This window comes from Pimephales promelas, chromosome 15 (assembly GCF_988280905.1).
Source record: "Pimephales promelas chromosome 15, fPimPro1.hap1.1, whole genome shotgun sequence".
In the NCBI taxonomy this organism is placed as follows: domain Eukaryota; kingdom Metazoa; phylum Chordata; class Actinopteri; order Cypriniformes; family Leuciscidae; genus Pimephales; species Pimephales promelas.
Genome location: NC_142783.1, coordinates 24,726,159 through 24,745,233, shown reverse-complemented (window position 1 = coordinate 24,745,233; position 19,075 = coordinate 24,726,159). Strand labels below are relative to the sequence as shown.

Genomic DNA, 19,075 nt, shown 5'->3' with positions numbered 1-19,075 from the left:
TCTTAGTGGGTTATTAAAATGTAACATTGGGGTCTAATGTGGCTTTGGTGAGCCACACCAAAATTTTTTTTTCAATTTTATAACAATGACTTTAGTAAAACAATACTGTTATTTATTTTTTTAAAAAGAAAACAGAAATGTATTTTAGAATAACACCAATGAGAATTTCTTTTCTTATTTAAAAAAAAAAATCAAATAAACAAGAGTGAAGATTTAATTTGCAAACGCACATTGCTTTATGGTGAAAGACTGCCGATGGTTCATATTTACAGCAGTTTAACAGTTTGCAACTGAGAATCCTGTTTAAACGCACACTTAAGGGTCACAGTTTAATGACAGCAATGGAAAGCATATGATATAAAATCCTCTTTAAATGACTGCAGCACATTTTATCTCATTATTGGAGAGGCATCTAAAGACCTTGGCTAATTTACAGTGTGGCTTCTGGTGTATTTTATAATTTGTTATTGGACAAATTGGTAGTCCTTTGTCCTCATTGGCTGCGTGTCAAAGTTGTAGCTCCTTGGTTGTGTGGATGAGTAATTCTTTGAGTTTGAAAACAGATGTCAAAACACTAACAATGGCATGACACAGTTTGCTATCCTTTTAAGCCAGCCCGACTGCTTGCACTGAAAGCATTTGGCAAACTTTGCGAAGAGCAGGCACAGGAGAGAGGATGCTGTGCTTTTACAAGCCTACTTTAGCGGCTTTCGAAATACTTGGCATTTACACTGGCATTTAGACTTATATATTTATTTCGCTCTTGTGCAATAACATTCTGTGCAGGATGCAAATTTTGTTAGTTCTTGCGAAGCCATGACATTTTAAAATGTGAAATAAATTGATATGGTCCAATTAAATTGTAACTGTTAAAGGAAATATCCAGCCTTCACCGGTGCCCAAATTGCTCTGTGCTTTGCATTTCTATTTAATTACGGTAGCAAGAGTGTTAGGCGATAACAGTGAGATCTCTCTCATGCCTCTTTGTAACGCTTCGAACATTGAAATTGTGTCTGGGGGAAGACGACGCCTCTAAAAAGCCTCGTACCGCTGAGCAGAAAAGCACGCCGGGGCCACCTGGAACGCGAGAGTTCAGGCGAGTGACCACAGAATGTATTCCATATCGTGTTATGGATCTCAAACACCCGGCTGCAAAAAAGAAAAGAAAAGAAAATAGCACTAAATTGCCCAGAAAGTAGAGAGATTTCATACATTCAGAGAGTTTGGAGGTGACCTTGCTTATTTGGCGCATGTGTGTACCTGCCTGCACTCACAGACGTGCTGACAGAAGGAATGAGACTCGGAGGGAAAAGAAGCGAACCCTCAGACAAACAACAACGGCGGCGCTTTCAGAATAGCGGCGAAGCATCCAGAAAGTCAGTTCCGCCGTTCCTTTCCCCTTTCGAGACAGGAACCCAGATTCGGAGAGAAATACAGCCCCTAATGTGTGTCACATCATTTCTTTGACACGCAGGTGGATATGATAGAAAAAAAAAACTCTTTTGTAAGTGTCAGGGTTCATAATAGCCTGCAGTGGATGCTTTAGATGAAAGATTTGGCTGAATAGGAGTGGCGATTGAAGAGGATGCTCTTAAAAGGAAAGCCTACAGGGGAATATGTACAGATCTCTTACTAATACCTGTTACCTTTGGGAGATGGGTTGAAGAGAGGATAGAGAATGAAGGGAGACACACGAGCATTCATCGGAGAATTGACACACATTTCACCTGCAGGAATTGTCACTCTGTCTAATGCGCCGTCTCTCCTGCATGCTCAAAAATACAAGAGATTCACTTGCAACTATCTGGCGAGACTTTCAGAAGCCGAGAGAAAAAGCGAGAGATTTGATGTCTGGTGTTAAATTAGCCTTTTTTTGCATGTTTCAAAGACAAATAAACATTAATCATACTACTTTAGATTAAAGGGGTAGTTGAAAATCCTTGTCATTCCAATGCTGCATGGATTTCGTTCATCTGTTGAACACAAAATACTATGTTTTGAAAATTGCCTCAATGGGGGTCCAAAACAACACTGGATCCCATTGTACGAAAAATATACATATTTAAAAAAAAAAAAAAAAAAAAAAACTTATTTTGTGTTGCACAGAACAAAGAAAGGTCATACAGGTTTGATTAAACTGTGATGACAGAACTATGCAAAATGTTAAGCAAAATGTAGCATTTCAAACAAATACATGCCATCGAGTCAAATAACAAAAGTCAAAGAAAGTTCTGAGAGAAAGCTGCAGCAAATCAACTAACAAATTAGATTTCACGCTAAAAAAAACATGCCCTTTATCCCTGTAAGCTTTCAGAGTGTAGTTAAAAACAAACATACAATGTGTAATCAAAAGCATCTAACTTTGTGCCAGAAGTCACAACCATCTTTATTATTAACATCAACCACCTGAAACACATACCATGTGTTTCCAAAGTTTAAAATCGAAGCCTAACAATAAAATGCAATCCAATTAAACAAGTCTGCCTGCCGCAGCTGATATAAACAAGGCAAATGTTTTGTCTTTCTGTAATTACCAGATGTTTATGATACCTGCTGTAGTAGTTGTCTTGTGTCAAATTCATAATCAAATATTGCTGGCACAGTAATATTTAGAAAACAGCTTGACACCTTTTGATTCGTCTTGAAGATAATGGTTGTGATTAATTGCCGTTCTATCTACCCAGCCCCCCCCCCCCCCCCCCCCCCGCTTCTTTTCCTTTGTTGTTTTGATAGTCTCAGACAGCTGTCCCGATACAATGGGGAATTATTACTTCATTTGTAAAACGCTGTGAGGGCTTTTCATTGGTGGAGTGATACATAACACCTTGTGTTACAGGCTGTTGTCCCCATTAGGGCAAAATGGCCTCTGTGGAAGAATTACACCTTCCTTACACCTGCTGCCAAGACTTTTATTTTGCTTACGTCTGACAACATCCTGGTTATTATGAGTACCATGAATATTTGGGCTCTATCTTACTTTGTTCCCATCAAAACATCATGAGCACTCCCATGCACCTCGGAGAGCTACGTAGAATTAAGAAACATCAGCTCAAAGAGACAGACAGACAGACAGGGTGAGAGAGAAAGAAGAAGATGAAAAAAAAGAGGGGAAGAAAAATTACAGTCTGAGGTGATGCAAATGATATCCTTAGTGTCTCTTCCCCAAAGCTCCTACCAGCACACTGACAGCTGATGCCAGGATTAAACAAAAAGATCAGGAACTTATGACTAATAGCTCAAAGCAATCATCTCTCATTATTTCAATTACATGGGTAAATGCATGCAATCATGGATCAAATTGCTGCTCTAGAGGGTCCTTTCAGCCACACGTCTGTTAGCAACAACAACAAAAAAAAAAAGACAAAACGTGCAAATATTTGCATTTATTTGCCTTATAAAAATACATCTTTGTTTGAAAAGTAGAACCATTCTGCACCTGCAGTTTGCGCATTTTAAATAATACGAAAAGCAGCATAACATTGTGAAGCTAGCCGGCCAGCAAGGAAATTTTTCACACCGCTGCTGTCTTAAGTGGAGAGAATTCGTGAAAGCTGCCCAAACTGCCCCTGTGGCTTTGAATGTATCAGGGCTGGGTGATTCTGGGGTCCTCGCAAAGCTCCTGATTGATGACTCAGTGACTGAGAGAAAATTGTCTCCTATGCATAATTCATGAGGCTATCTATTTGCCCTTAAAGTAGCTGACAGGAAAGTTTCAGACTGTCTGCTCACAATCAACTTTCAAATCACTTATAAGCGGAATATCAAAAATAGACGAGTGAGGCCAGGAACGGGGGTTAGGGACCCTTTCTTGCCTGAGATATTCAAAGAGCAAAGATCAGTCTTTTACCTTTATGTGAGTGACAGGTGAAATGCTTTATGGATGATTCCACACAGCTGTTGAAATCTGGCTTTGTAAATGCAGGGGTATTTATACAATAATGTTCACATACAGAGGCAGATGTAAAGGAAAGCATATGCTATTTCCACCCTATGTAAATATACTAACATTCTACTTTATGTCTGGTAACATGCCACTCTAAAATCCTGTATGATACATAGAGTATATATTATAATGAGTGTAAAACATGGAATAATAACTATAGTATATTATTAGTGTTTTCTTTTTTCTATAACTAATTTTGTTTCACACTATACATTTAATTGTACTATAGCTATTGGCCTCTTGAAGACCTACCACTTTAAGAGCTAAACACAATATATCCAATATTTCTAAATAATCTCTTCTGCAGACTTAGTCTTATGAGCATGAACAGTATTTTTTTTTAAATTCACACTATCAAAAGTTTAGAGTCAGTATACATTTTATTTTTAATCAAAACTTCTATTCAAGCAAGGATGCCTTGAACTGATAGAAAGTGACAAAGCCTTTTACATAGTAACAAAGATAAATTATTTAAAATAAATGCTGTTTATTTATCAAATAATCCTGAAAAAGGTATCACGGTTGATAAAATTGATAATAAGAATATGCATTATTATAATAATGCACTTTTATATATACATATATATATACATATATGTACACACTACATAGATGGGACTTGAAAGTATAATGAAATTGCAATCATTCAAACATAAGGTTATGAAAGCATGAATAGCTACAGTATCTCAAGATACTTTTCAGACAGAACATGTTTAATTTCAGCCATGGCAACAACAGAGGATATGTTTCTGTAATGTTAACCGACTGTCTAGAAAAACGCCAAACTACTAAACAAAAATAAAAGAGTAAAAAACTGGATTCAAAATCAGATTGCCAATTAAAAAGCAAAAGGTACATTGTTTACTTGATGGTTTTGAAAGTTTTGTTTAGACTGTTAGCATAGCATGCAAATAGCTGTGGTGTTTGGCCAGTGGTATTTCCCCTTAATGCAAATAGTACTCTGCAATCTAAAATGAATAGGCATTGTCATAGCACACCATAACAAAAAGTGTATAATATTGTCTTGAAGATCTTGGGCACATGTTAACAGGATAGCAAAAGTCTCATCTTCCCCAAGGCGACTGTGAGAACGAATCTGTGATAATACTCGACACCATGTTTGCAGACAAAGAGGGGACAGAGGAGCCTGTGACATTTCAAAAACTTATGTAAGAGACTCTGTAAATCTATTTTGTATTGACTGGGTGCCACGGCCCTGGCCCCTGTGTAACTGAACTCTGCCTTTGTCCCTCTGTCTCACTGACTCCAGAGGACCAAGTGGCCTGACAGAATTCCTGCCCTGTCCACCGAAATCCCAGAGAGGGGGGTGGTTATAGTGGTCAGTCCCGTCCCAGTTCACCCTTCCCATCCTGTGCTTCAGCTCTTCCTGCACAGGCTCCATCGACCTGTCACAGACATCAGTGAGATTGACTGCAGGGGCAGATGCGCAGTTTTAACAGGTAACCTGATCCAGCAGTCCCATCTGGCCGCCAGCCTTCCTCAATTCACACTTCACCCAAAGAACACATCAAAAGATGCACACTCTTTGTGCCGTTCAGAAACATTGTATCGTACGTTATACACAAAGTATTCAAGTGTGCGTGTGTTTTCCGAGCAAGTTTGCCCTCCGTTTGCGTGAATAAAGCACAATGTAAGCTGATATGTGGCATCATAATCAGGCTTAAATTGAACCCTAGAGGGACGGCCGCAGTTATGCAGATCAGCAGCTTATGGATAATCACAAATCATAGTCTACTTTTCTTTTGCAGAGAGGATGTTGAAATGCACGCATTGTGTCTTCAGTGTGGCGCTTGATTTCTAATAAGAATTGCAATTAGAAGAGGCTGTGAATGCTCCAGGAGGACGTAGGCTTCTCAGACAGATGGAGTGTTTAATTGCACAAAGCCTGAGAAGCTTGTCCCCTGCCCTGAAAGGGGGTGGGGGGTGAGCGGAGATGAAGTGATTTTTTTTTTTTTTCGGATGATGATGATGATGATGATGATTGTTTTTTCACAGGCCACCTCTTGGTTATGGGGACAGTGCAGGGAAATCTGAGAGAGTGGTGCCCTATGGAGTTACTTGCAAGCACGGACAGATCATCACCCCCTCCACTGCCGATCAATGCCAGACTCATCGTCCGCCTGTCATTGGCTCTGGTAATGACTTATTTCCTACCAAAATATTTTGTCAAGCGTCAGTGTAGCGAGTCCCCACTCTCGGCATCGGCACCTTGGAGATCTATCGGCAACCTCACTATCATCTTCCGAGAGAGGGGAGGACATTTTTGTCAAACCTCCCACCTCTTTAACAAACAAAGCCACAACCCTTGTTTTCGAGATACCGCTCATACCAAAAGCCCAAGTACTCTGATATCTTCTTACGAGCATGAATGAGGAAGCTCTAAAGTGAGAAGAAAATAGAAAAGCCAAAGAAGAGCTATGCAAATTATAAAACATTGTTCGGATTGTTCACAGTAAAGAACTGTCTGAAATAAAAGTGTTAAATTTAACAATTTAGTTACTGCAAAGCGTTTTAATTTTCATCAAAAAATAAAAATAAATAAATAAATCTAAGACCATAAAAAATGCATACTTCTGCATATTTTTTCAATAACTCTTTTTAACTGAATCTACATAACAACTGAAGATATTGCTCCATCATATGTACTACTGTTCAAAAGTTTGTGGTTAGTAGAATTATAATTACTATAATACATAGGATGCATTGACTTCTATTTATCAAAGAATTCTGGAAAAAAAAACACTTATCATGGTTTCCATAATAAGAAAATTTTTCTTGAGCCCCAAAATCAACACATTAGAAAGACTGTTTTAAGGATCATGTCACACTGAAGATTTGAGCAATGACTGCAGTAAATTCAGCTTTGCCATTACAGGAATAAATTACTTAAAATATAACAACCGAAAAGAGTTATTTGAAATTGCAATAATGTTTCACAAAATATATATTTTAAATATATAAATATGATATATAAATATGATCAAATAAATGCAGCCTTGGTGAGCATGATATGTTTTCTTTCAAAAACATAAATAAATTTTACTGACACCAAACTGTTTAGCAGTAATGTAGTTTTGATGTATTTAGCTAGTTTGTACAATCTTTCCAAGATATCAAGATAAAACATAAGTCATATTCAATCTTGCAAAGACTAACATAAAGTATGAGATGCAAGTAACATCTCTTGCATCCTTTCACTCAATTGTAGGGAATGTCAATAACATATTTATCCAAAATTAACATTACACACAGTGCACTAATAGATGTGTGATATTTAAGAGCTAATAAATAGAAAACTACAGAACCAAGTTGTTTTCTGTATTTGCAACACACTTACAAATAAGCATTTGCAGCACACATAATAACCAATGATTGTATCTATGCATTATCATTTGAATAATAAGATCATAATCAATGGTGATTCTAATTATCTAATCAGTTTCTCTGCCTGCATCCAGTCGACGTGAGATGTGAGCACAAAACAGACTCATTCCCACTGACAGCAAGCACTCCATCTAATGGTGGAGACGGGACACGGCACAACGAGGCCCAGAGTCCGCCTACTGCCCTCTTAAACACAACCAGGCCTCTGTAGAGCCGGCCGAAGTCCCGCCTAGCCAATCCTCCCTAAGACGACAGGTCACCGCCACACTCAAGAGTGTTTGACTGACATCTGCTTTTGTTATTGTTTGTGCTGGGGTAAAATTAATATTTGTTTGCATGTGGGCAGCATGAATGGCAACGCAAGGAGCCAAGGGACCCGAGGCACACTCAACGGCAAGCAGGAAGCCTTTAATGAAGGAGCCGGCTCCATTACGTAACCCCTTGGAACCGAGGCCTCGCTTCCTGAAACACTTAGCCATATCAGTGTTGTTTAGGAGTTAGCGTATGCTGCCAAGGCCCCATCGGATGGATGTGCGGCAGCAGACTCTGACATTTAGCAGGGAAGGGCTAATTATGAAAACAGGGCGGTGGGTGAGAGGGAGCTTCAATCCTGCAGCTAATGGACATACATATGCCACTTAGCTTCTGATCTCGGGTCATGGAGTAAATAGAGATAAAATAGCTTGTGCTAGTTGCCAAAGCATTTGAATAATGCAAGATAATTTCAGGCTCTCTGTTTCCATTTCCTCAGCGGTTTCTGAAAAGCACAACACAAACAAATCAAGATGTGGTGTAGTAACATTGCTGTCTGATCTCAGATTGAAACAGGAGGGAGAGAGAGAGAGAGAGGGGGGAAGAGGGAGAGTGAGAGGGAGAAAGGGAAACTCTAGATCCAAGCGAGCAAATCAACTTGAGTCAAGTTGAATAGGCGAGTCAGCGATCGTGGTCACCATGTCAGGTCATACAGATACGCCTCCCAAGCGACACTGGAGAACCGGCCGATAACCAAATCCATGGCGCAGCATTGCATTATAGGATTAAGGAGGGATTGCCGGGCCCCCGGTTTTCATCGTATATCAATATGGCGATTGCCCTAAGCTGCTTGGAGGTGCCTCCGAAACTCACTTTAACACATGCGACTTCCTCAAGTGATCAGCCGAAGCCATCCATGCAATCTCACCTCAGAGACCTGACATTCCTTTGGTCTACTTGAGTGCGAAGGGCAGATTGGGACAAAGCAGCTCTCAGTCCCCTTATTCATTCGGCGGTGGCTGAAGTCTGGCTGTTGACAGACGGCCCACCTCAAGTGCCCGCAGCCCAATGCGCAGTCCATGCTTGGACGTTTCCTCTGAATGCAAGGAAGGCTGTGTGACACTAGAAAGACATATTGGAATAGTTATTGAACGCATCATTGTAGGCTCAGTGTGAGAAATTGAGGGGATCCAGACTTTGTTTATGATGAGTGTTCAGTCCAGCAGTCAGCACAGTTGAAATGTGTACTGGACAAGATGAATATCTCGGGATTCTCAAATATCCTGTATCACCTCTTGATCTTGAAATAAGGATTAACAATTTAAGCAGGGGAAACCAAAGGTGTAGATAGGAAGGAAAACATACGCCCCCCCTCTGCAATATTTCGCTTAAAGGCCTCAAGGCCAGCGATACGGTGTTACTGCAGCCTACTTTAACTCTCTAAGCTATTTCTCCCTATGCCATACCCCTGAAACCCGTATGGCTACAGGAACTCACGTGAGACCGAATGTTGTCCCTCCATGTAAAAAGGTAGACACTTAAGCTTCAATGTAAACAGTCATCATTTATTTAGGCAGGCCATCTCTTAAACATGAATGGGTAAATGTTTTGAATACCGGGGGCTTTAGTTCTTAGCAGGGGCCAAATGTCTCCCCTTGACCTTGCAAATTCAAGCAGTGGGACACACAAACACTTACATGTCATTCGGCACCCTGATTTTATGCCTGATGGAAAATGGTGGTGATGACAGTTCGTTACGAACAGCCTCCCTCCCATCCGACTTTCAAAAACACACATAGGCAACATTAAAGGGCAACACTGCAAAAAAAAGACTGATATTCTTCATTGATCTCTCGAGAGCAGGGGGATTGAAGGAATTGAGATATTTTTTCCCAGTCAGACGAGAGAGAGTTGTGTAGGAGCGGGAACGGTGTTTGTCTATGTATGTTTACAACAACTGTCATTAAAGGCACAAGAAACAAGATGGCTAATGTAAGGCGATCCTTCCCCCTAGCTAAATAATTCATACCAGCTGCAAGGAAGAGAGAGCAGCGCATATTCTTCCTTCCTCACCGCTTGCCTCTCTCACCCTTCTCTAAGGGTCTCTTGGGATGGATGAGTTTCGTTCCTGGTCGCGATGAGTAGCCATTTACCGCCTGATCCGTGCTCCTTAGGCCCGTCTCTCTTCCTGTCTCCTGAAACCAAATTTGCTCATTTCAGTCACCTCAAAGCAGACTTGTATGTATATATTTTCAGGGAAATTTGATTGTCGGTATGGATTTTTCAATCGTTCTGCAGATCGGGTTTAGAAATATGTAAACTGTTGTGTTATTTCATCAGGCCCGGCTGAGGAACACATACCTTAGATACTGAACATCCAATACGGTGGAGTGATCTTTAAGCAAGACAACTCGGACATAAGTAGATTAAAAAAGCCATAATGGGGAAACAAGTGCCCATTTCAAGTGCAGCCGAAGGAAATTTAAGACCTGGAAAGTTGCATTATAAATTTTTGATCGAATTGACGATATTTTCACACTGGCTAAAGCCTGAAACCTGAACCTATATTTTCTGTCTTTGGTTTCCTTTCTTGAAGAACCCTTAATGTGCCAAAGATGTACTACTTAAGCTCGGGTTACTGTTGTCGGTTTGTACGTTAATGTCTAAAAAGTTCAGATTGGATTTGAATCGACCAATATGCATTAAAACCACTGTTCTTTAATCAAAATCTTATATGATCTGAAAGGGAATGTAACAAAAGCTTCCCATTCTTTCAACATCCTGCTCTTTTTGGCCTGTCTAATCCAGTTGAGGTCTGAATGTGGTCTTTCTTTTCTTACAGCAGTGGAGGGTTACTGCAGGAGATGGACAAATTAGCCCACACCTCCATTCCTGAGCGGGGCTATTGTATATCGCTGCAGTCTGTTCATGGAGTGGAGGGACCTGCACAACGAGCCAAACTTTGTTGCATAGTCTCGCTCACTCCATTTTTAAAGGTGAATTTCAATTTCTACCAGCTTTCATTTTATTTAATTAAACATTCAAAGTTCACCTAAAGTCGATATTTGTGTCTGTCGACCTTTAATACAGGTCAAATATTATAAAATACTTGGATGTTTTTTTTCCACTGTTCACAAGCATCAATGTTTTTGGTTTGGGCTTGGAAAGATGTTGCTAATGCTCAAAGCTAGATTTATTTGATCAAAATTACAGTGCACACATTTATATTGTGAAAATGTATTACAATTTAAAATAACACTTTTTTAAATATATTTCAAAATGTAATTTATTCCTGTGACGGCCAAGCTGAATTTTCAGCAGCCGTTATGCCAGTTTTCAGTGTCACGTGATACTTCAGAAATAATTCTAATATGCTGAAAATGATGTTATTAAAAAAAAGTGCTGCTTAAGCTTTTGTAACAAATGTCTTTACTGTCACTTCGATTCATTTAAATTATCGAATTCTTTAAAGAAATTCTTACTGACCCCAAACATTTGAATAGTAGTGTAAACAATTTAGACGAGAATAAAACAAAATCACCAAAGATGACGGTATCATTTTTTTAGTCTGATCCAAATATTAACATCCTTTATGTAAATTGCATTCCCTAATAAAAATACTGCAGGCACAATTTCAAACAAAAGCATATCTAATAAACAATACCTCAGTGAATTGACGTAAATAACGCTCTACTCTTAAGAAGTGGTGGATCAATATTTTAAAATGTTCTCCCTTGGAATCTCCCATCAATTAAGATGCTTCTGAACAGCACTTCATTTTCATAATTCAGCTGCCCCGACTTGAACCGTAGACAATGTCGTTGTCGATCGGGTCTCCATTGGAATAAATGTCTCATCCTCCAACAGATGTGACTGAAATCGTATTGGGAACACTTTGTGCATTAAGCTCTGAATTCTAAATGAACTTGGGCCTCAGTGATCCAACCCAAGCAGACACTTAAAAACTGACACACAGGAACCCGGAGAAATTACTTAAAGGATCGGTTACGTCTAAAATGATAGGAATCAATAACAATATTTTCCCTCGGACCCCATCGCACTGATAAGCAAAATCCTCACTTAAAAGCCACATTAAACTTTAATCGGGTGCAGTTTGCTCTGGTGACTGGTAATATCTGGACAGCTGTCTTCTGCCGTGTTTAAAGCTTGTTTCCTTTGCCATTTCAGTGTCATCTACTAATTGCCTTTTCTTTGGGATACATGATCCTACTGAATTCAATCATAGAAGTATGAAACAGGGAAAGGCTTTTTAGAGGGTCGGGTCAGAAGAAAACAACAGAGTCTGAGATGCTCTCTGAGCCTTGGCTACATTTGTCGGCTCCATCCCAAGTGACTTCATTTAGCATCTGATTTCAGGCCATCAAGGGATGGCTATTTGTTTATTGGCTTTTTCTGCATGTGTGAAATCTTAAAGGACAAGTTCGGTATTTTACACTTACAGACAGTTTCTGATGAAATAGAACGGTTAAGATTGAAATTTGGACACATGCTGCTGGTCCGAGAATTTTCGGTTTCTGTGGTTGCACCCCCCCACCAACCCCCACAATGGTTGCATAGCTATGATAAAACCTGTTGGAAAGAATCTTTTGCAGCGATTTTTGTGTGAGCATATCAGTGGACACCCCAGACCGCTCGGTGAATTTCACGTCTTTGTAAACTAAAGTTTAATGCTTTAGGATTGTTCCAGTGCACCGTGCAACCACAGAAACCGAAAATTTTCGGGACAGCAGCATGTGTCCAAACTTCACCAGAAACGATCTTAAAACAGGGCTTTAAGTGTAAAATACCAAACTCGTCCTTTAACACAACCCATCTTGGAGCAGGTCCTTGCTTCTTCTTGTCTAAACTTGCCAATTTTCCACCTACACACAGAACATGCTTTACATGTTTTTCCCCTTTTTTCACATTTAGCCAATGGTGTAAAATATGAGGAATTTATATTTAATTTATGCTCCAATACATCGTCTACGAAAAAAAAAAAAAGGCTTCACGTATTTGTATTTTCCTCCGCATGCACAGCTGAACTATGGAAAGCCGCATCATCAGTCACCATACATTTATACTTCAAGTACAATAAATTATTCCCATTGTTGTTTATGACAGATTGTATGTGAGAATCCCCCTGATGTCTGAAGGTAGAAAGGTGCTAGCTGGCTTATGGAGGCCCCAATCAGTATTTACTTGAAAAGAGAAACTTAGAAGAGGTCGATTTTAGCATCTCCTTCAGGTCTGGGACCAATGCAGGCTGTGATTTCACAAGTGCAACCCAAGCAATCACCGCTATCCCCTGATTGCTTGGCCTGCGTCTCTGAGGATGCTAGGAGCGAAAGATTATCTTTCCCCCAAACTTCCTCTGATTGCCGACTTTGAGAGGCAAGCCTTCATCAGCCAACACGCTGACAGAAACCACACCGTCATAATGTAGTATTTATTAAAGGCAGGGCTATTTATGCCGATCAATATATTTAATTTCTGTCCGTGCCTTTTCCTGTCGAAGGATAGAAAGGCTTTCACAAAAGATATTATAGATTAGCTCAAACTTTAACAATTTTAACAAAGCTTTTAAAATGGGTTTATTTATGCATAGCTAAAACATAAATAATGGGTCAATGTATTTATCACATTACATTTGAATTAAAAATATTTTCATTTTATTATACATTTTAGGTTTTGTAACTGATCAACATTTACACTTACTTTTGACTTGGCTATAGTGTAATTTAAATCTAATATGACCAATTTCTAAAAGTAATTAGTTTCTAAGAGTAAAAGTATTCAATTCAATTAATAAGCGGATGGGGGAAAATATGAGCAAAAAAGCTGCATGCATAATAAAAATAGCAAAATACTGTTTAAAAACTGACTTTTTTAAATGTGCTCTTTAAATGATTCATTACTAAATGCATTTTTAAAAATAATAGTGTCAATTGTGTTGATAAATCTTGTTTTTTACATTTTTAGCATACTTTGGGATAGTAGAGTACTGTTGAACCGAAATATAATAATTATATAATAAACATAAAACAGAATGTCAGAGGAGCTCAAAGATTTAAAATGTGGAAAAATTCTGAACGGTGCTCAGAGGTTTCTATAGAGAAAACATTATTTAGTTAAAAAAGTCCCCCAGCAGTAAATGGTATCTCAGAGCAAGTAGGTCTAATTGGGCTTCAAAACTTCAAGAGGCACCACGAGAACCTGTCTATCTAACTGTAGCCATGGAGCAGGTTTGATGTATTGCCTTCTCTGTCTAACTCTTCACTGCCTCTCCAGCTCTAGCCAAGTATGAAGATCTTATCTGCTGCTGGTTCCATTGCCCCTGGCCTTTTCAGACCAGCACAGCTTAGTTTACGGAAATCTCTTTCGATACGAACCAGTATCAGTGTGCAAAAGGGAAAATGTTGTTCTGATTACAAGGAAAAGACTCACAACCTTCCAGATAAAGCATTATACTAGCTACTTATCAGTGTGACTTTTAATAAATGGAACAAATACGCATCATTCAGTTCTACCTATTGATTCTTAAGAAGGAATCTGTCATTAGATGTCATACGTCTGAGTTAAAGACTACAAACAGCTCCCCTGTGGTGAAACTACTTCCTCTTTACTGCTTACAAAAAGCATCTGCATAGCTGGTCCCACCTGGTTTAACCCCAACCGGAACTTATCAATTCATCTCTCTCAGAGCAGCTCAAGTGGGGGTAATCCTCCTATTGAACTGTTTCAACTTCTCTGCCCATAGACAAAGGATGGGTAAAGGGCTTGTTGGGATTCTCTTGTTTGGGTAGAGGATCTTCAAGAGGCTTAAGGCCAAATGCTTGTAGATGCCATTTGTCTCTCTGCACGTCCAATAATCCTGACTTTTGTCAGGTCATTAGAGCTCATGAGGACCAAACTCATGCTATGGCCTCTCTGTCCCTCCTTAACCACACTTAAGGTGCGCCTTAAGTGTCTTGAGGATGTTTCACTTTCTCCAGCTGTTCGCGGAGTGTAATGGGAGCAGAGGTATGACGAATTTAGGGACCTTCTGAGGTCAGGAAGAAATGCTTACGTCACCGATTACAATTATTTGACAATAAAATGAAGAACATCAGCTGTATGTCAACAGTATGGGTTAGATGTTCTCTTTAATTTCACAGCTAATTTAAAACAGCTCTTAGGGTGCGAGCAAATTAGCATTCATAGTGGTATTAATTTTCAACATACTTAGATTGTATCACCCTTATAGCAAATGCACTATAGAAATTAGAAGAAGCTCTCTGCATGCCAGCTGTGAGGTTTTTTTTTTTAGGATATATTCCAGTATGTCATCCAGCCAAAGCATTTCAGAGTTAGAGCTGAGAGGCAATAAAGTAATTAAAGCACCAGGGGTTCAAACATTCAATATCATTTTCCAAAATGTGTTTAATTAAAATTAATCATTGGCTGCATTATATCGCTACCTGTGGTGAAAAGTGGTACAGTGGTTCTCACTGTAGTCAATCGTTTCTTTGAAGGTTGGGATTGGAGCTAGCAACGATTTAAGATGTTGCCAAAGAGTCTGAATTACAGCAATCTCTTGCAATCTCCTTCATTCCACATTTTCCATTATGATGTGTCTTTTCAGAATCAAATAATATCTCCCAGTGGGACAACATTAAATCCCCAGCCGTCATCAAATTCATCAAAATGTTTCCGCAGTGCAAATTGAAATTTAAAAAAAAAAAAACTTAAAAGGGATAAAATGTTAAAATCTTTGAATAATTAATTGAACCAGAGCTTTAAAACCTCTTCAGTTGATATCTTAATATTTGTTTGCCCATTGGAACTTGAACAATTAGTTGTTAAAAGTTAACTAAAGCGTTTTGATCCACACACGCGCACACACAAAAAAAAAAAACACTTCCTCTATCGTGTAGTATGTGCATTTACATTGCTTTATACGTTTATTTAGAAAAAAGAGGTGGAACTGATAAAACATGCATGTGAATCAACCTTTTGCACAAGTAGTAAACAATATTTATGAAATCAGTGCATTTTGGGAAATGTGTTAGATCCCAGGACACAAAATACAGCAGTAAGAGTTTCATTAGCTCAATGCGAATGTGAAAAAGCTTTGATGAAAACAGTCCAAATATTCTAGACAGAACTTGCTTGATTAAATAATGAAATCCCCCGAAGGCTTCATTTGAATTTCACACAATACTATAATTAAAACCCATATAAGTTAATGCTGGCAACAGACTTGGAACTTTTCTTGCAAAATAAATCAGTATCACAGTGGCTAAAAGATCGCACTTGCCTTGTAGCACACAACGCTAACCAATTCAAAGAGAATTTTCACTATGATACTGAGAATAGTCAGTTTGACCTATTGTACTAATTAGTAACAAAAGTATGCACGACCAAAACAAGCAAATTACTAAACAGCCATGACTTGTGTGACAACGTGCGCCACGATAGTGCTAAACATATGGCTGCAAATCATGCACTGCCTTTCATTTCATTATCATTAGGGTGCTAGCTATCATTTCAGATGTGTTGCATAAGAGATAAAAACATGCGTAAGAATGTAATTTTCTCAGCTGCACATTTTAAAAAACACTTAGTGTGACTATACAGGCATTTATTTCCATGGTGACAGGTTTAAGTGCAACCTCCTGACCTGCCCCCCCCCCCCTTTCTTCCTGACTGGCTGAAGATCCAGCAGACTGACTCAAGAGGGAGGCGGGCTCAGACCAGGCACGAATAGACACCTGACCTATTAACAGATCATTAAGGAGATTTCAATGACTTTGCCACTTTTGCTACTGACCTCCTGGGACCGGGCTCAAAGTTATTTCCTGCTCGTGGAGGTTGTAAGCAATGTATGCCTCTAAGAAGCCCTGCCCATCCTAATGAGCTGCATTGTTTCCCTCCTGAGGAGGCCTGTGCTATGAGGCGGCTTAGGGCATTGCTGGTTCCTCATTTGAGCTGCCAACATGTTAATCATCTTTATATAATTTTTCTATTAAGCTGTGTTTCCTCTAAAGTAGCATAAAGTAAAAATACATGTCATTTTCCCACCCTCTCAGATTTGCAGCCGCCACATAATGATGCTCAGTGTAGTAGGAGGATTAATTTAATCCACAGTGAAAGAAGTTATATTTCCGTTTAGTTCCTGTTGGAACAATATATTTCCAGCTCATTAGCATGAAATTAAATCTCTCATTCACAACTGTAAAGAGTACGGTCCTTAAATTTGTTTTCGTAATCAAGTAAATCCAAGTTACAGCTTGTGTTCCTCACCCTTGTCCTCTATGTCCACTCACTCTCAATTAAGTGTATTTAGTTGCCTCACATTTGAGAGGGAAGCCTGCCTTGTTGCCAAATGAGGCTGCACACGTGTCCCGTTCTCTCTCTGCTCCGCAGTTAGTCATGGTTTACTCTCCAGTCTAGCACTTAAGAGATCATTAGCATGTGTAACTTCCACCGATGAGGACACCGCCAAACGCGCCTGGGTACATGATGCAACCGAGCGCCTCATGAATAAAACTGAAAGAGGCAATGAGCCTCCATTCACTCTTTCAAAACCACAAGGCCCTATAAGATGTCACGGAAAGGTAACGGCTGTGTAGATTTACCTACCGATTCGCAATAAAACAATACAAGGAATGCCTGGTATGGGTAATACAACGAATGAATTTCGACATGAGTCTAACCGCCGAGCCGTGAAGCACCCAACCACCAAGCGATAAGCAAGGGAGATCAAAGCAAATGAAAGTCCAATAATTCAAGACTTGCCGAATGTATTAAGACGTAAAGTGAATTTGTGTGCGGGGGCCTCAATCAAAGCAAAGACACACCACTGAGCATTCACTTCCCAAGCTGAATTCAGGTTGTTTCAGTCCTATGGAGTGCTGTTTTAAGCAATAAGGTTGTTGTCATTGTCATACTGAGCTCCAACACACAAAGATCATCCGGTAGAGGGGTAAAATCAATGATTTCCCCAATCTAAGAAGTGAATGCAGGAGAGTAGAAAAGGATCGCTGGCCGTTTGACCTTCTCTGTGTATTAAACAAACACCAGATGGTAGACATTCAGCAAGTCCATTATCTGAGGGCCTGGTGTGTTGTTCCTGCTGCTAAGTCCCACAGTGTCCCACTCTATGGCTGCCATTGAACTGCATGCATGGTCTTAGACCATGAATACCTGAAGCCCTATTCAAACCCATCTCCAGAACTATTCTGATGACAAGCTATGATATTTACATCTCTTTCGCTGTCAAAATTAAAAAAAGCAAGACGTCTGTCAGTTCCGGGTGACTTTAAGAACCTTAGATGTGTGCTGAACAACACGCAATACATTTCCTAAATGCTTTTATGTCATTGTTACAATTACGTGCTTGTTGGTTGAATGATGGTTGTTTTTCATAGACCTACATCAGATAGTATCATATCACATATTTGCAATCATTTATGATTCCTTAAAATCCTTATAAATAACTAGACTTATGTAATTTAAAAGCAAATATGTACGGACAGTAATAGAAGATTCTCAAGAGGCTAAGCTAAATTGGGGAGAAAACATGCTGGGCCACCATTGTAATGCCCAGTGTGGAAATGAGAATACAGGCCACAATGGTACAGCAGGGTGCTGATGTGTGTGCTGAAGCAGACGCTTGACGAGGAAGTCATAGCTGGAATCAGACACAGGAGTTCATTCAGAAAGCACTTGTGAAAAGGGTACAGGCGTAAAGGCAAACTATGCATCCATACCAATGTCTGAAGCTCAGCTTGCTTTTGGTTTCAAAGCTTTTGGACGTTGAATAAAATGGCAGTTGGAAATAAAATGTCTTTACATGTAATATCTAGCTTTTAAAATGCAATATTTATTTCTGTTACACAATGGTTTCTAATTATGAAACCATATTTAGATATTTTGTTGGAGGTTACATGGTGAAAATCATAGTTGCCACTAATGGTGCGTTTAAGATGGCGGTGTACCTTCTCTTAATTAACTACACAAAAAAAAACAGCAAGCTTTTTAACACCACTTCTAGAAAATGATGAACAGAGAATGTGCATCAGGTGCGCTTTTTTATGCATTTAATTTATGAAGCCACTGTAAACTTTATCATTAGACTACATATTATATTATTAATACAATGCTATCATATTTTGTGCAGGCAATTAGCTTACTTCGTTGTAAAGAGAAAAGCTTGAGAATAGGTGCCTTCCAATTTACAGGGTCCATATGCAGTGAAAAAAATAAAGCATAAATAAATATTTGCAATTTACTTTACTTTCAAATAAAATACATTAAAACACACATTATGTATGCCTATCTACTAAATGTAACCAATACTTATGCTATATATTATATGTTTTGACTATTAACAGATTTGAAGCTGTACTGTAACGGTCAAGCCATATGAAAAATAAATTCAGATTTTGTTAACCATGTGCATTTGTGTTATTAATCCATGGTATTAATTAT

The 19,075-nt window shown here is 39.1% G+C and overlaps 1 long non-coding RNA gene across 1 annotated transcript; it reads left to right on the top strand.

Annotated features, from left to right (window-relative positions):
- Window positions 1-2,704: 2,704 nt before the first annotated feature.
- Window positions 2,705-10,979, top strand: LOC148973572 (uncharacterized). The gene is made up of 4 exons (XR_016146693.1): window positions 2,705-5,112; window positions 5,214-5,403; window positions 5,960-6,099; window positions 10,443-10,979. It is a non-coding gene; the product is annotated as an uncharacterized LOC148973572 (long non-coding RNA).
- The last annotated feature ends 8,096 nt before the right edge of the window (window positions 10,980-19,075 follow it).